The sequence below is a fragment of the Macaca nemestrina genome, chromosome X (assembly GCF_043159975.1).
Source record: "Macaca nemestrina isolate mMacNem1 chromosome X, mMacNem.hap1, whole genome shotgun sequence".
NCBI classification, from domain to species: domain Eukaryota; kingdom Metazoa; phylum Chordata; class Mammalia; order Primates; family Cercopithecidae; genus Macaca; species Macaca nemestrina.
In genome coordinates this window covers 112,106,134-112,119,963 of record NC_092145.1, presented here as the reverse complement: position 1 = coordinate 112,119,963, position 13,830 = coordinate 112,106,134, and the positions used below count along the sequence as shown (strand labels likewise).

The following is a 13,830-nucleotide window of genomic DNA, read 5'->3' as shown; positions in this document are numbered from 1 at the left end:
CCGCCTCCCGAGTAGCTGGGATTACAGGCGCCCACCCCCATACCCAGCTAATTTCGGTATGTTTGGTAGAGACGGGATTTCAGCATGTTTGCCAGGCTGGTCTCAAACTTCCTGATCTCAGGTGATCCACCTGTCTCAGCCTCCCAAAGTGCTGGGATTACAGGTATGAGCTACCACTCCCTGCCTGTTTATAGTATTTCTAACATTCTGAATAAATAAATCAGGTCTAACATAGTTGTGGGGTACCGTTGAGATGCGACTGGACTCAATAGTATTCCACATACTTTTCTGTGTGTTTGAAATATTTCTTTTTTAAAGGACATGTTGTTCTTGCTAAGCACTGTTAATGAATGAAAGGACAGTTAAGAAAGCGTTACAAGTGAAAAAAATTTTAAAAGAATGTATTAAAAGTGCAGATCTGCAAAAAACTTCCAGAGTTTGTTTGATTAACAACACGTAGGTATTGGATAAGTATCTTATGAGAGAGGATAATGAAAATATTATGTAAAAAAGATCACTATTTCTCTCTATTTTACAAAAACCAAATACTCTTCTCACTCTCAAACAACTCTGAATCTCCATGATGAGCTTGGAAGAGAGTTTGAAAGAGTGATCCCTCATCCAACACAGACAGCTTTCCCACTTTTCAGTGAGCAGAGATAACATAGGGTGAAAAAAGACAGGTTCTTGCATAGAGATCTTTGTGGATTTCAGGACTATTAAGGGGACTTTTATGTTTACTTGCTCTTCTGCTCTGAAAACACAGTTATAAGATAAGGTCAGAATGTCCAAACTGTCTCCAATAGACCTATTACTCCCCAACTAAACAGGCCAGGTTCTACAATCTCCCACCATCACTATAAGAGATCTGAAAATCCAGTGCTTGAGTATCTGCCAAATTTTTGACATTAAAGGAGTGTCTTTATACTGAAAATATTTCAGAGCCACTGGACTAAATCATCCATGGTTCATCACACATTTAACAGCTTAATTGACATACCATAAGATTCACCCATTTCAAGTGTAAAATGATTTTGAGTTGTTGTATATCTTGAGTGGATACAGTTCAGATTCCCAACCAAATAATTTAATTATTTGAGAAAAATTAAAAGATATGTAATGGAATAAGATGAGACCGTGATGGGGTTTAATCCCCATTTAATAAACCATGAGATGGAAAATTCTGAACTGATGCCACAGATAAATGCACCAACCATGACTAGACATAATTCAGAAGCAAATCTCAAATAACTCCTCAACAATGAGTGGACTCATAACCCTCCGCTGCAGAATGCCCTCATGCGACAGAAGTCTCTCTAGAGTTTGGAAATCTTTCCCAACAAAGAAAAATTCTGATGTATTCTCTTTCAGTTGAACGTCCTCAGATGACTTTCAGCAAGCTCCAGAGAATCCTCCCAAAGGTGAATGTCTCTCAAATTTTAAGGGCCAGAGAACCTTTGTCCCTCCATGGATGCAAACACTGGTAAGAGTTGGGGAATATCAAAAATGCCCTCACTGCCTCCTTCTCCCCATGTCTATCCAACACCTGATGTAGCATCGACAGCTTGATAATACTAACAGTTATGATCCTAATACCTCTTTGTTTTCATAGAGATGCCAGATATTCTAAACAGTTTACATGGATGAATTTAATCTTTAAGAAGACCTCTATGATGATGTTTCTATTATTATCTCCAAATAATAACGTCTCATACATTTCGGTTGTCATCCACACAAAAGCCATGTGACTTGGTGCAAATCTTCTAAGTTCTCTGAGCTCCAGACTCCTGGTCCATGAAATGGAAGTAAAGAATCATAGTTCATGTTATAGATCATAGTTATCAGCAAAATAATAATGACATGAGGCAGTCGTGGTACAGAGATGTTAAAGAATTTTCCTGAGGTGCAGTGGCAGTGGTAGCCTAATCCAGAGCTCCAAGCCGTTTAAAGCTCATTCATGTTTGCATTAGTTTAAGAAGTTCAGATACTGCTCACTATGGCTTTACCTCATAGGGCCTGCTGGTGCTTCCATTGAGACACCCACTCTTGCAACAGGAAGGACCAGCTGGCCTCTGCTCTGTTACTGGGGCCACTCGCATCGCTTAGGAATCGCTTGACTGTTGGTCCCTTTCTACTGTGAAACCCTTGAGGGCCTCGTCTACACCTGGGGCATCCCGGAAGCCCCAGTCCCAGCCCAGGGTATCCCTCAGAGGCCCTTGAATGAGTGATTCCACAAGCGCAGATTCAACTCTGGTTTAGAGGGTAAAGGGATCTGTGAGTTGGGTTGCCAGTGTGGAGAACAAATTCAAAGAAGGATCATGAAAAGTATTAGCTTTTGTTACTACTATATTTAAAGTGTTTGCAAGCTCAGAGAGGACTTTCCCTTAGCCTGTTTTACATGTATTTTTCACTATTTCATAAGTGAAGAAGCTGTGTAAATGTAGCTTAACAATGTTGGTCAGTGACACTTCCCAGTGTAGCCAGAATTCGTATGGGTACCACCTCGCCTAATTCCACATTCAGTGTTCGTTCCTTGGTAGGGTGGTATGCCGTATCTAGTACTGCTTTCTTTGCTACCTAGATTAATTTCAGCAAACCATTTCTTTCCCTCTCCCTTCCCTGTATTCATCTCCACACACCATCTTTCCCAGCAGTGTTTTGTCCCCTCTCTATGTACATTTACTCTCTCAGCAGCTGTCTACAAGCTTATGTGGGATCCCTTGTATTTTATAGAAGCTCTTCCTTTTATAGACCTTGTGAATTCTTAGAATGCTATTCTCCAAATCTTCTGTATAACAGACTCTCAATTACATTGAGATTTTTCACAGACTACTCTAACAGATATAGTAATAATGGGTCTAAGGTATCAGCCTCTCTAAGCCAGAGAATGAGAAACTGGATAAAGAAGACACATGGGCACTTGGGAGCAGCGAGGCATCTCCTTTTTTTGAGTAAACAGAGACTAACACTCTCCAGCCTACCCAACCCTCATTTTCCAATCTTCCCCATCATAGGACCCAAAAGGGGGAAACATACCTGGACCCACAGACTGCGTGAGAGAAAGCAGTTGGTGATTTATGAAGAGATCAGCGACCCTGAGGAAGACGACGAGTAACTCCGTAAGTGAACCTTCAGCTCATCCCCCACATCCCTGCAGATGTGCTCTTCTGTTATGGTACTGGTATCCCATCTTGTCACTTGTTCCCCAAATCATTCCCTTCTCATAATTTTCTAGGGTACAGCATTGAGGCTAAATGATGAGATCTCCCATGCTCTTTCTACTCCCTTGCCTGTATATGCAGGGATCCTCCCTACCCAGGATGCTGTGGGATCCCAAACCCCAGGTCAGCCCTGATATGCGGGCCACACCTTCCACTAGCCTAGGAATGGATAAACCAGGCGAGGAAGTCACTGTGGCATGTGCAGATGGTTTATTTCAAGGAATCGTGGAAGGCCTGTGTGGGTCCTGAGGTAGGGCAGAATCGGAGTGTGCAGGGTCTGCAGGTCAGGAGGAGTTGAGATTGAGTTATCAGGCAGTGGGAACTCACTGCCACTTACTTACCTTCTCTCTTCTTGCCTCACCCTCAGGGATGTGACACATGCCCATGATGAGAAGCAGAACGTGGCAATCTTTCACGAACATAGGCATGGCTGTGGACCCCTCATCATCAGGTGCATAGCAAGTGAAAGCGAGTGTTCACAACAGTGCAAAGTTGAGCATCATTTTTCTTAGTGTGCCAAGAGTTCGATGTTAGCCTTTCCGTCGTATTTTCCTACAGTGTGCCATTCTGTTAGATATTAGTGTTTTCATTGATGAACAAGACATACTTAACGTATATTTCAATTTGTGTATCCATGCACCTGCCTTAGAAAACAAGTATTTTCAGGTATTCTCTCCATAGCATAGCACTACCCTCCTCTCTCCCCAGATGTGACTACTGAGGGCAGTTCTGAGTGTTTAATTTCAGATTTTCTCCTCTGCATTTACACCGCCCCCCCCCCCGCCACACACACACCAAGTACCACTATAAGCATCTCCCATCTGTTTTTCTCCATTGCCATGCGTCCTGGTCAAGCCCCCCTCACTCCATTTCCTGTTCAGCATGCACTCCCTTCATCCGATTCCCCTCTATCAGTCACTGACAGTTAATAAGCATTTGCAAATGTTCCCCAATTGTTTGTTCCTCTCATTATTGTGCACACAGTTCTGTGCACGTGTGTAAATATTTCTTTAGTATAGATTCTTAGAAGTGCAATTGCTGCTTTCAAAGAGTCATTTATTCAACAAAAACCTAATGAGTGCGAACTGGTGCTGAGCGCTGTTCTAGGTGCTGGAGAGACATCAGGGAACAAGGCAGACAGATGTTCCTGACCACCATTCTAGAGGAGGATATTTCAAGTTGTTGGGTTTGTTTGTTTGTTTGTTTGTTTGTTTGTTTGTTTGTTCTAGAGACAGGGACTTGCTCTGTCCAGGCTGGAGTGCAGGGAAATGAGCATAGCTCAATGCAGCCTTGAACTCCTGGGCTCAAGCGATCCTCCCACCTCAGCCTCCAGAGTAGCTGTGACTACAGGCACGTACCATCATGATCTACTAATTTTTTTTTAGGTTTTGCCTACAGAGTCTCACTATGTTACCCAGGCTAGTCTCAAACTCCTGGACTCAAGCGATCCTCCCACCTTGGCCTCCTAAAGTGCTGGAATTACAAGCATGAACCTCCTTGCCTGGCCTCCAGTTTTTATTTTGATAGCGACCATACACTTCAGTCCTGGAGCAGGATTATGCAGCAAGTGGTTGGGCATCTTGGCCTTCGCTCTCTGAACGATTTTCAAGTTCTAGGGCTGGGACGGTCCATTTGGGAGTATGTGGGAGGAGACACAGATGAAATCGTCCTCTGGGAAATGTGGAGGAATGAGGAAGATGCGTGCACTGTAGACCCTGTGATAGACAGGGAATAGAAGAGTCCACTTAGTCTCCATGCAGGGGAGCAACGGTGGGAAAGTCCCCTGGACAGAAGCATGAGACTGCCCATCAAGGGTCTCACCAAGCAAGGGCCTCAGGGATGGGGTGGGGACAATGATTTGAAATGGGTCAGTTATTTCTCACAGGTACCACTGCACAGTGCAGAGGGGAAACAGTTGTGGGGAAGGGAAGGGCAGAGGGGAGTCTGTTTTAGAACAAATCATTGTGTGTGAATGAAGACATTAAGGCTCCATTCACACACAACAGACTTGAAACACCAGCCCCAGGTGGAGGCAGGATCAGAGCTGTTTTGACTATCTGTAGCCCATCACCTTGGCCTCCTGGTTCTCCCCAGCCTTGGAAGGAGGACACTATCATCATTATATCTCTATGATAGATGAGAGACGGAGTCCCAGACAGATGGTAGGCGTCTTGTCACAGGTCCTACAGCTGGCAGGTGCAGGAGAAGCTGAGTTTGGAGCTCACTGACTCTAGAAACATTAAGGAGGACAGGTGTGTGTGATGGACGGAGGGAGAATTGAACAAACCCCGGGTTCTGCCCCCAATCACAATGTAGAGGCTGTGGGTTCATTTACCCAAGACAAGGAGCGCTAGGGGAGAGAGAGTGCAAGGATGGAGAGGCAGTCGTAGTCACAGCAGGGACAGTGGGAGACAGAGATATGCAGGGTGGGCAGAAGAGGGGCAGGCAAAGAAGCTGGGAGACCCAAGGCCAAGTGTGGGCTGTCACAACCACCAGAGGAAGAGGGTGCCAGGAAGGAGGTTGTGGGGCTCCAGGAGCAGCAGAGGTTCCCCAGATCTGTGAGCATGCCCTGCCTGGCACTGCAGGAAGAGGTGGCTGCCACCCGGGTCAGTGTGGACGTACCTTTACCTGTGTCTCAGAGGAAACAAATTCTATTTTATCCCAATATGGTTCTGTACTAAACAAATGTAACATTCAGCTACTAGATATTGAGTGCCTTATCCTCCACCCAAATAGAGGAGAGGATGCCCCAAGAGAGATACTGAAGGGTTTAATTTTTCTTTCTCCCTGGGAAAATGGGATCCATAAGTTGGGTCCCCCAGCCCTCCAGACAGGTGCAAGGAAGGGTGGCTGGAAGATTCTGAGTCATGACAGGGAACATTTTTCCTTACATTCCTTGGGTGTATAAAGCTCCTGACTATCTGTCTATCATGTGTAGATAATGAGTGAACATGGTCCCCTCTCCACAAATGTGTTTCTCTCCTTCATTATTTTTGTGAAGGGCTGAATTTACACCAAGTCATGATACACTACTTTTGGGGTTTTTTGAGACAGGATCTCACTCTGTCTCCCAGGCTGGAGTGCAGTGATGCAAGTCCAGCTCACTGCAGCCTCGATCTCCCAGGCTCCAGGGATTCTCCCATTTCTGCTTCCAAACTAGCTGGAAGTACAGGAACATGCCACCACACCCAGCTAGTTTTTGTATTTTTTCTAGAGAGGGTGTCCACTATGTTTCCCAGGCTGGTCTCGATCTCCTGGCCTCAGCAATCCTCCTGCTTCAGCCTCTCAATGTGCTGGGATGACAAGTGTGAGACACCTCGCCAGGCCTTCACTTTCTTTAATGAACAATTAGCAGAGTTTCATCTTAGAGGCAAAAGTGGCTACTGCCAGCCGATCTGTCTGTGGTGTTGGAGGGGAATCTGGCTGATTCAGATGTTTCCAATGAACTTTTAAATTAACCTACCTGATGACTATCCTAAGGCCCTTTCCAGCTCCGTGTTTTTTTGATTCAGAGTGTGGAGTTTTTCAGAGGCTTTATTACAAAGAGCATCTCCTGGCCAGGCGCGGTGACTCACACCGTGATGCCAGCACTTTTTGAGGCTGAGGCAGGCAGATCACTTGAGGTCAGGAGCTCGAGACCAGCCTGGCCAACATAGCGAAAGCCCTGTCTCTACTGAAAATACAAAAATTAACCGGCCGTGGTGGCAGGCCCCTTTGAATCCCAGTTACTGCAGGGGCTGAGGCAGGAGACTCCCTTGAATCCGGGAGACAGAGAGTGCAGGGAGCCGAGATCACGCCACTGAACTCCAGTCTGGGTGACAGAGTAAGTCTCTATCTCAAAAAACAAACAGCATCTCATTCCTACAGTGATTTAAGCTGTGGTCTTTTCTACCTGGGTTTCTCTATCAGTCTGATCCCATCTACTCTATCTCCCAGGAATGTCTCAATATTTCTGGTGGACCACTGACCTGTTTTCCTATTTTCCTCTACTGTTAAGAATTGATCCTTGAAAACATTTTCTTCCCAGTTCAATGCAATGTTGAGTGGGGCACAGGATCTATCTTCTATCTTGCTCCAATCATCTGGTTTTAGATATTTTATTTACTTTTGTCACTATATTAGTGTAATTTTTCTCAATTTGGTTTTCTAAATGGTTATTAGTGGTATGTAGAAAACCTACCTATGAGTGTATATAATATTTTATTACCTGTCTGGGTGCAGCTTCCTCTGCATTTTGGCACAAGACTCAGTCTGTTTTATTCTCCAAAAGGAAAGTGGCAAGCTGAGCGCAGTGGTTTACGCCTACAATCCCAGCACTTTGGTAGTCCAAGGCGGGTGGATCACTTGAGGACAAGAGTTCGAGACCAGCATGGCCAAGATAGTGAAACCCCATCTCTACTAAAAATACAAAATATATATATGTGTGTGTGTGTGTGTGTATGTATATATGTATATATATGTGCGTATATATGTGTGTGTATATATGTATATATATGTGCGTGTATATATATGTGTGTATATATGTATATATAGCTGGGCATTGGTGGTGGGCGCCTGTATTCCCACCTACTAGGGCAACTGAGGCAGGAGGATCACTTGAACTCAGGAGGCAGAGATTACAGTGAGCCGAGATCGTGCCGCTGCACTCCAGCCCGGGAGACAGAGACTCTATGTCTAAATAAAAAAGAAAAAGAAAAAAAGAAAATTCACCTCACAGGCAATAGATAGTTATAAAAGGATACTGTATGGAAGATTTCATAGGGGAGACTGATGGAAAGAAAGGAGATATATAGATATATATATTTTTTTTTACAGAGCTGAGCAGTTCACTGCAAAAATCAACAGAACTGCCTTTTTCTCCAAAAATTTTACCCATAAGCTATTCTACTACTGGTTCTTCTAGTCCTTCCCTCTATTCCAAATCCTTAAATTGTCCATTTCCTTATTGCGATAATTTTCCTCTGCCCAAGTCTGGGTCCTCCACACATGTAACACTGTCTTCAGTGTTTGAATGCCCATTGTTTTAGCTCAGGTTCCCAAGGAAACAGGCTTTGGGCCATACAGGACACCTCTAGACAGACTATACTGAGAAACCATGCTTGGAACGGTGCATGGGGAGTGGAGAGGAGAGGGAATTTACATACCTGGCTCTCATTCCTGGTTCCTTTTCTTATTGATCAAAATTTACCCCACAGGCACGAACTCCCCCATGCTTCTAGATTGTATCACCTGCCCCTTTCGCAACTGTCTGGGAAGCCAGATCCCACACTTGGAAGTGTAGTGTTTCATACAATCCAAAACTGGTAGCAGAGGCCAGGTGTGGTGGCTCACACCTGTAATCCCAAAACTTTGGGAGGCCGAAGCAGGTGGAGAATGAGGTTAGGAATTTGAGACCAGCCTGGGCAGCATGGTGAAACCCCTTCTCTACCAACAATACAAAAATTAGCTGGGCATGGTGGTGCACGCCTGTAATCCCAGCTACTTGGGAGACTGAGATAGGAGAATCACTTGACCCTGGGAGGCAGAGGTTGCAGTGAGCTGAGATCACACCACTACACTTCAGCCTGAGTGACAGAGCAAGACTCCATCTAAAAAACGAACAAACAAACAAACAAAAGTGGTAGCAGAAGTCAGAAAGTCCAGGCATGTAGCTACTTTGCCTGGTTGTACAGCAGCAGCCAAGGGTGAAAACTAATGCTCCAAGGCAAGTCCTAAATTCACCTAGTAACTGGAGTACCCATCTGTGTTAGTTAATTGCCTTTATCTGAGGAAAAATAAAACTCATATCTCTATGACAAGCAGGTGCTTACAAGGTGGAGCTAGGCACCTAGGCTAAACTCCCCTGGTGACAGGGAGACAGGGACATCATCTTCCTCAACGTTCACATTTCAAAGATGGCTCCAAGAAAAGAAAGACATTTCCAGGGGCCGGGCGTGGTGGCTCAGGCCTGTAATCCCAACACTTTGGTAGGCTGAGGCTGGAGGATCATTTGAGGCCTGGAGTTCAAGTTCAAGACATTCCTGGGTCATAGGGTGGCCAGAGGCTTACAGATCAAAGGAAGAATTTACAAATACAAATTTTCTCAAGGAAATACTCTAAGGAAAGTGAAATGGGGGAAGGTCTCTTTTTCCCTTTTGGCAAGAGGAAAAACTCAATTCATATTTAGTTACCCTTACAATTTCCCCCGTTTGTTATTCTTTTATAGTAACACTACAATTTTCTAATTATCTCCACTGCTGTTTCTATCTTTCTCTGGGTAGTTTACAGCCACCTAGATATCCAACAAGTCCATAGTAAGATGCAAAGCAAAGCAATTATCAGGATTACAATAGGATGAAAAAAAAATTTTTTTTTTTTTTTTTGAGATGGAGTTTCGTTCTTCTTGCCCAGGCTGGGGTGCAGTGGTGCAATGTCGGCTCACTGCAACCTCCATCTCCCGAGTTCAAGCTGTTCTCCTGTCTCAGCATCTGGAGTAGCTGGGATTACAGGCATGAGCCACCATGTCCAGCCTGGAATGAGTTTTTAAATTCAGTATAATACTCACCGTGTCAGGGTGAGGGGCGACCTTTAAACATATCATACTGGTTAATTGTGTCAAAGTCAAAATAAATTATAGAGACAAATCCCTGAATCAAATGCTCTATTCGGGAATCACAAAATTGCAATTCAGGACATACACACGGACTGCGGTGGTCTTCAGTATGTCCAACAAACAAAGGGAAGTTGGAAGTGGCCAGGCGCGGTGGCTCAAGCCTATAATCCCAGCACTTTGGGAGGCCGAGATGGGCGGATCACGAGGTCAGGAGATCGAGACCATCCTGGCTAGCCCGGTGAAACCCCATCTCTACTAAAAAATACAAAAAACTAGCCGGGCGAGGTGGCGGGTGCCTGTAGTCCCAGTTACTCGGGAGGCTGAGGCAGGAGAATGGCCTGAACCTGGGAGGCGGAGCTTTCGGTGAGCTGAGATCCGGCCACTGCACTCCAGCCTGGGCGACAGAGCAAGACTCCGTCTCAAAAAAAAAAAAAAAGAAATAAAGAAAAATGTTACTGTGAATAGTGCCGCAATAAACATACGTGTGCATGTGTCTTTATAGCAGCATGATTTATAATCCTTTGGGTATATACCCAGTAATGCAAAGACTTGGAATCAACCCAAATGTCCATCAGTGACAGACTGGATTAAGAAAATGTGGCACATATACACCATGGAATACTATGCAGCCATAAAAAAGGATGAGTTTGTGTCCTTTGTAGGGGCATGGATGCAGCTGGAAACCATCATTCTTAGCAAACTATCACAAGAACAGAAAACCAAACACCGCATGTTCTCACTCATAGGTGGGAACTGAACAATGAGATCACTTGGACTCGGGAAGGGGAACATCACACACCAGGGCCTATCATGGGGAGGGGGGAGGGGGGAGGGATTGCATTGGGACTTATACCTGATGTAAATGACGAGTTGATGGGTGCTGACGAGTTGATGGGTGCAGCACAGCAACATGGCACAAGTATACATATGTAACAAACCTGCACGTTATGCACATGTACCCTAGAACTTAAAGTATAATAATAATAAAAAAAAGAAAAATGTTACATATTGTTTTGGAATGAGGCTCATTGGCCCTGGAGAAGCTGATTCATTGGCACAATCAGCTTTCACATTCCCTCTTTTGATCAACATCTTTCTTTGAAAACCTCACTGATCAGCCATCTTAAAGTAAGGCTTCATTGTCACTCCATGCGAGGATGGACCTGGGCCGGTTGTCTTTGTCCCATGTCAAGGGAAAGGTAAGGGAGTCGATATCAGGGACATGGGCCACATTTGAGCAACAAAGAGGTCAGAAGAAAAAAAAATCAGGCAGTTTTGTCTGCAGTTCAGCAACATGTTCCATCTTATTAGTCCCATCTGTATTGGCAATCATCTTGAAGCACTAGGCCAACATAATCCTGTTTGGAGAACTGGCTTAACAAATATTAGACTGACAATCTAATATCATAATACAAAACTACTTAGCAATCGTTTTATTTTATTTTATTTTATTGATATGGAATCTTGCTCCGTCACCCAGGCTGGAGTGCAGTGCCACGATCCTTGCTCACTGCAACGTCCACTTCCTGGGTTCAAGCAATTCTACTGCCTCAGCTTCCAGAGTAGCTGCGATTACAGGCACCTGCCACCACATCTGGCTAATTTTTTTGTATTTTTCATAGAGACCAGGTTTCACCATGTTGGGCAGGCTAGGCTCAAACTCCTGACCTCAGGTGATCTGCCTACCTTGGCCTCCCAAAGTGCTGGGATTATAGGCGTGAGCCACCATGCCTGGCTCATCCCAAGTTTTTAGATAAATCTAACCAATTGTCAAGCAGAAAATGTTTAAATCTACCCACAAGCTGGAAGCCCCTGCTTTGAATTGTCCTGCCTTTCTGGACCAAACCAATGTATTTCTTAAATGTATTTGATTGAGTCTCCATAAAATGTATAAAACCAAGCTGCACCCCGACCTCCTTGGGCAACTCAGGACCTCCTGAGGCTGCGTCATGGCCCATGGTCACTCCTATTTGGCTCAGAATAAATCTCTTCAAATGTTTTCCAGAGTTTAACTCTTTTCATCAGCAGACTTCAGGAATGGAGCAGAATCTGTTTTTAGTAATTTTATGGGGAAAGGTTGGAATTAGTCCATTCTATATGTAGATAACAAGAACTCGACTGGGCGCAGTGGCTCATGCCTGTAATCCCAGTACTTTCGGAGGCTGAGGTGAGTGGATCATGAGGTCAAGAGATCAAGACCATCCTGGCCAACATGGTGAAACCCCATTTCTACTAAAAATACAAAAATTACCTGGGCATGGTGGCGTGCGCCTGTAGTCCCAGCTACTCTGGAGGCTGAGGCAGGAGAATCGCTTAAACAGGGGAGGTGCAGGTTGCAGTGAGCCAAGATCGCGCCACTGCACTCCAGCCTGGTGACAGAGAGATTCCATCTCAAATACAAACAAAAAACCAAGACCTCGAAACAATGCAGACAGCCACAATCTAATAACTGGTCTATTAGAACTTTTCTTTAGCAACATGATTTTTCTCTATATATTGATCACTTAGGAATCTCAGATTTAAAAACCTCTTGAGGACAGAAAGTGAAACCAAGGCAGACTCTAGATTTCACCTACATTCTCAAGGTTCCTGGGCCTGCCAGAAAGTGACCGTTTTTATTTACTCACTGTAAAGCTAAAAATACTTGAAGTTAGCCATTCCTTGCATTTTGATGAAAGCCTTGGTAATATAACCAATGTTTCATTTTTTTTTCTTTTTGAGACAGGGTCTTGATCTGTCACCCAGGCTGATGTGCAGTGGTGAGATCTCAGCTCACTGCAGCCTCCGCCTCTTGGGTTCAACCAATTCTCCTGCCTCAGCTTCCTGAGTAGGCAGGATTACAGGCGTGTGCCACCAAGCCTGGCTAACTTTGTATTTTTAGTAGACATGTGGTTTCACCATGTTGCCCAGGTTGGTCTCAAACTCCCAACTGCAGGTGATCCACTTGCCTCAGCCTCCCAAAGTGCTGAGATTACAGGCGCAAGCCACTTTGCCCAGCCCTATAACCAATGTTTTCAGTTGTATCCCTCTATAAAGAGAGAGCAGAGGTGTTTTGTTGTTGTTGTTGTTGTTGTTGCTTTTTTGGTGGTTTTGTGTGTGTGTGTGTGTGCCTAAAAAAAAAGGGGGGGGCCAGGTTCAATGCCTCACACCTGTATTCCCAGAACTTTGGGAGGCCACTTGAGCCCAGGAGTTCAAAACCAGCCTGGCCAACATAATGAGACCCCCATCTCAAAAAAATAAATAAATAAAGGAAAAGAGAAGAGAAGTATGGTTTTATTACTACCTGCATGCAGGGCCTGCATGAGGTGGTAGGTGTGCTGGGCCCAGGGGACGTGTGGGCTGTGAGGAGATGGTGATGGCAAGGCTGCAAGGAAAGGGGGTGGCTTGGAAACCAGGCCCAAGGGATCCTCAGATCCGCTTCTTGAAATGGGCAGCCTTGAGAAAAGAGTCACGGTAAGCCACAGTCATGCCATCCATCAGATGCAGAAATTCTTGGAAATCTAACTGCCCATCACTAGTGAGATCCAGTCTCTTCACCATGTGTTCAAGGACACTGGGGCGCTTCTGGTTCTTTGTGAAGGCAGCTAGTTCCGTATTCATGAAGCTTGGGAACTCCATCTTGGGGTGAATGCTGTTGTAACCATCCTTTCCAGCCTATTTCTGGAAAACAGAAATTGGGGAATCGATGCACTGCTGTGTCTCTGTAGGGCTGGAGATTTTTGCCATGTTGGAGTTGAATGAGTCACCAAGAGCAGGTTTTTACTGGACCTGTGTAAATAACCATATTGCCATAAGAATATTTACAAATGGTTTTCGAATTCTGGAGGAATCCAGTAGAAAGAAAAAGCAAACATTTCCATCTTAGTTTACAAAAGTATACTTAACCAAATTGTTATAAACTATAGATACTTTAACAGAGAAAATTTTCTCCTTTTTTTTTTTTTTTTTTTTTTTTTTTTTTTTTTTTTGAGAAAGGTTTGTGCCCTGTTGCACAGGCTGGAGTGCAGTTGTGCAAAC

General features: G+C 44.5%; 1 pseudogene; it reads right to left on the bottom strand.

Moving 5' to 3' along the window:
* Positions 1 to 13,221: 13,221 nt before the first annotated feature.
* On the bottom strand, positions 13,222 to 13,539 carry LOC105493886 (protein S100-A11 pseudogene; annotated as a pseudogene).
* Between the last annotated feature and the right edge of the window lie 291 nt (positions 13,540 to 13,830).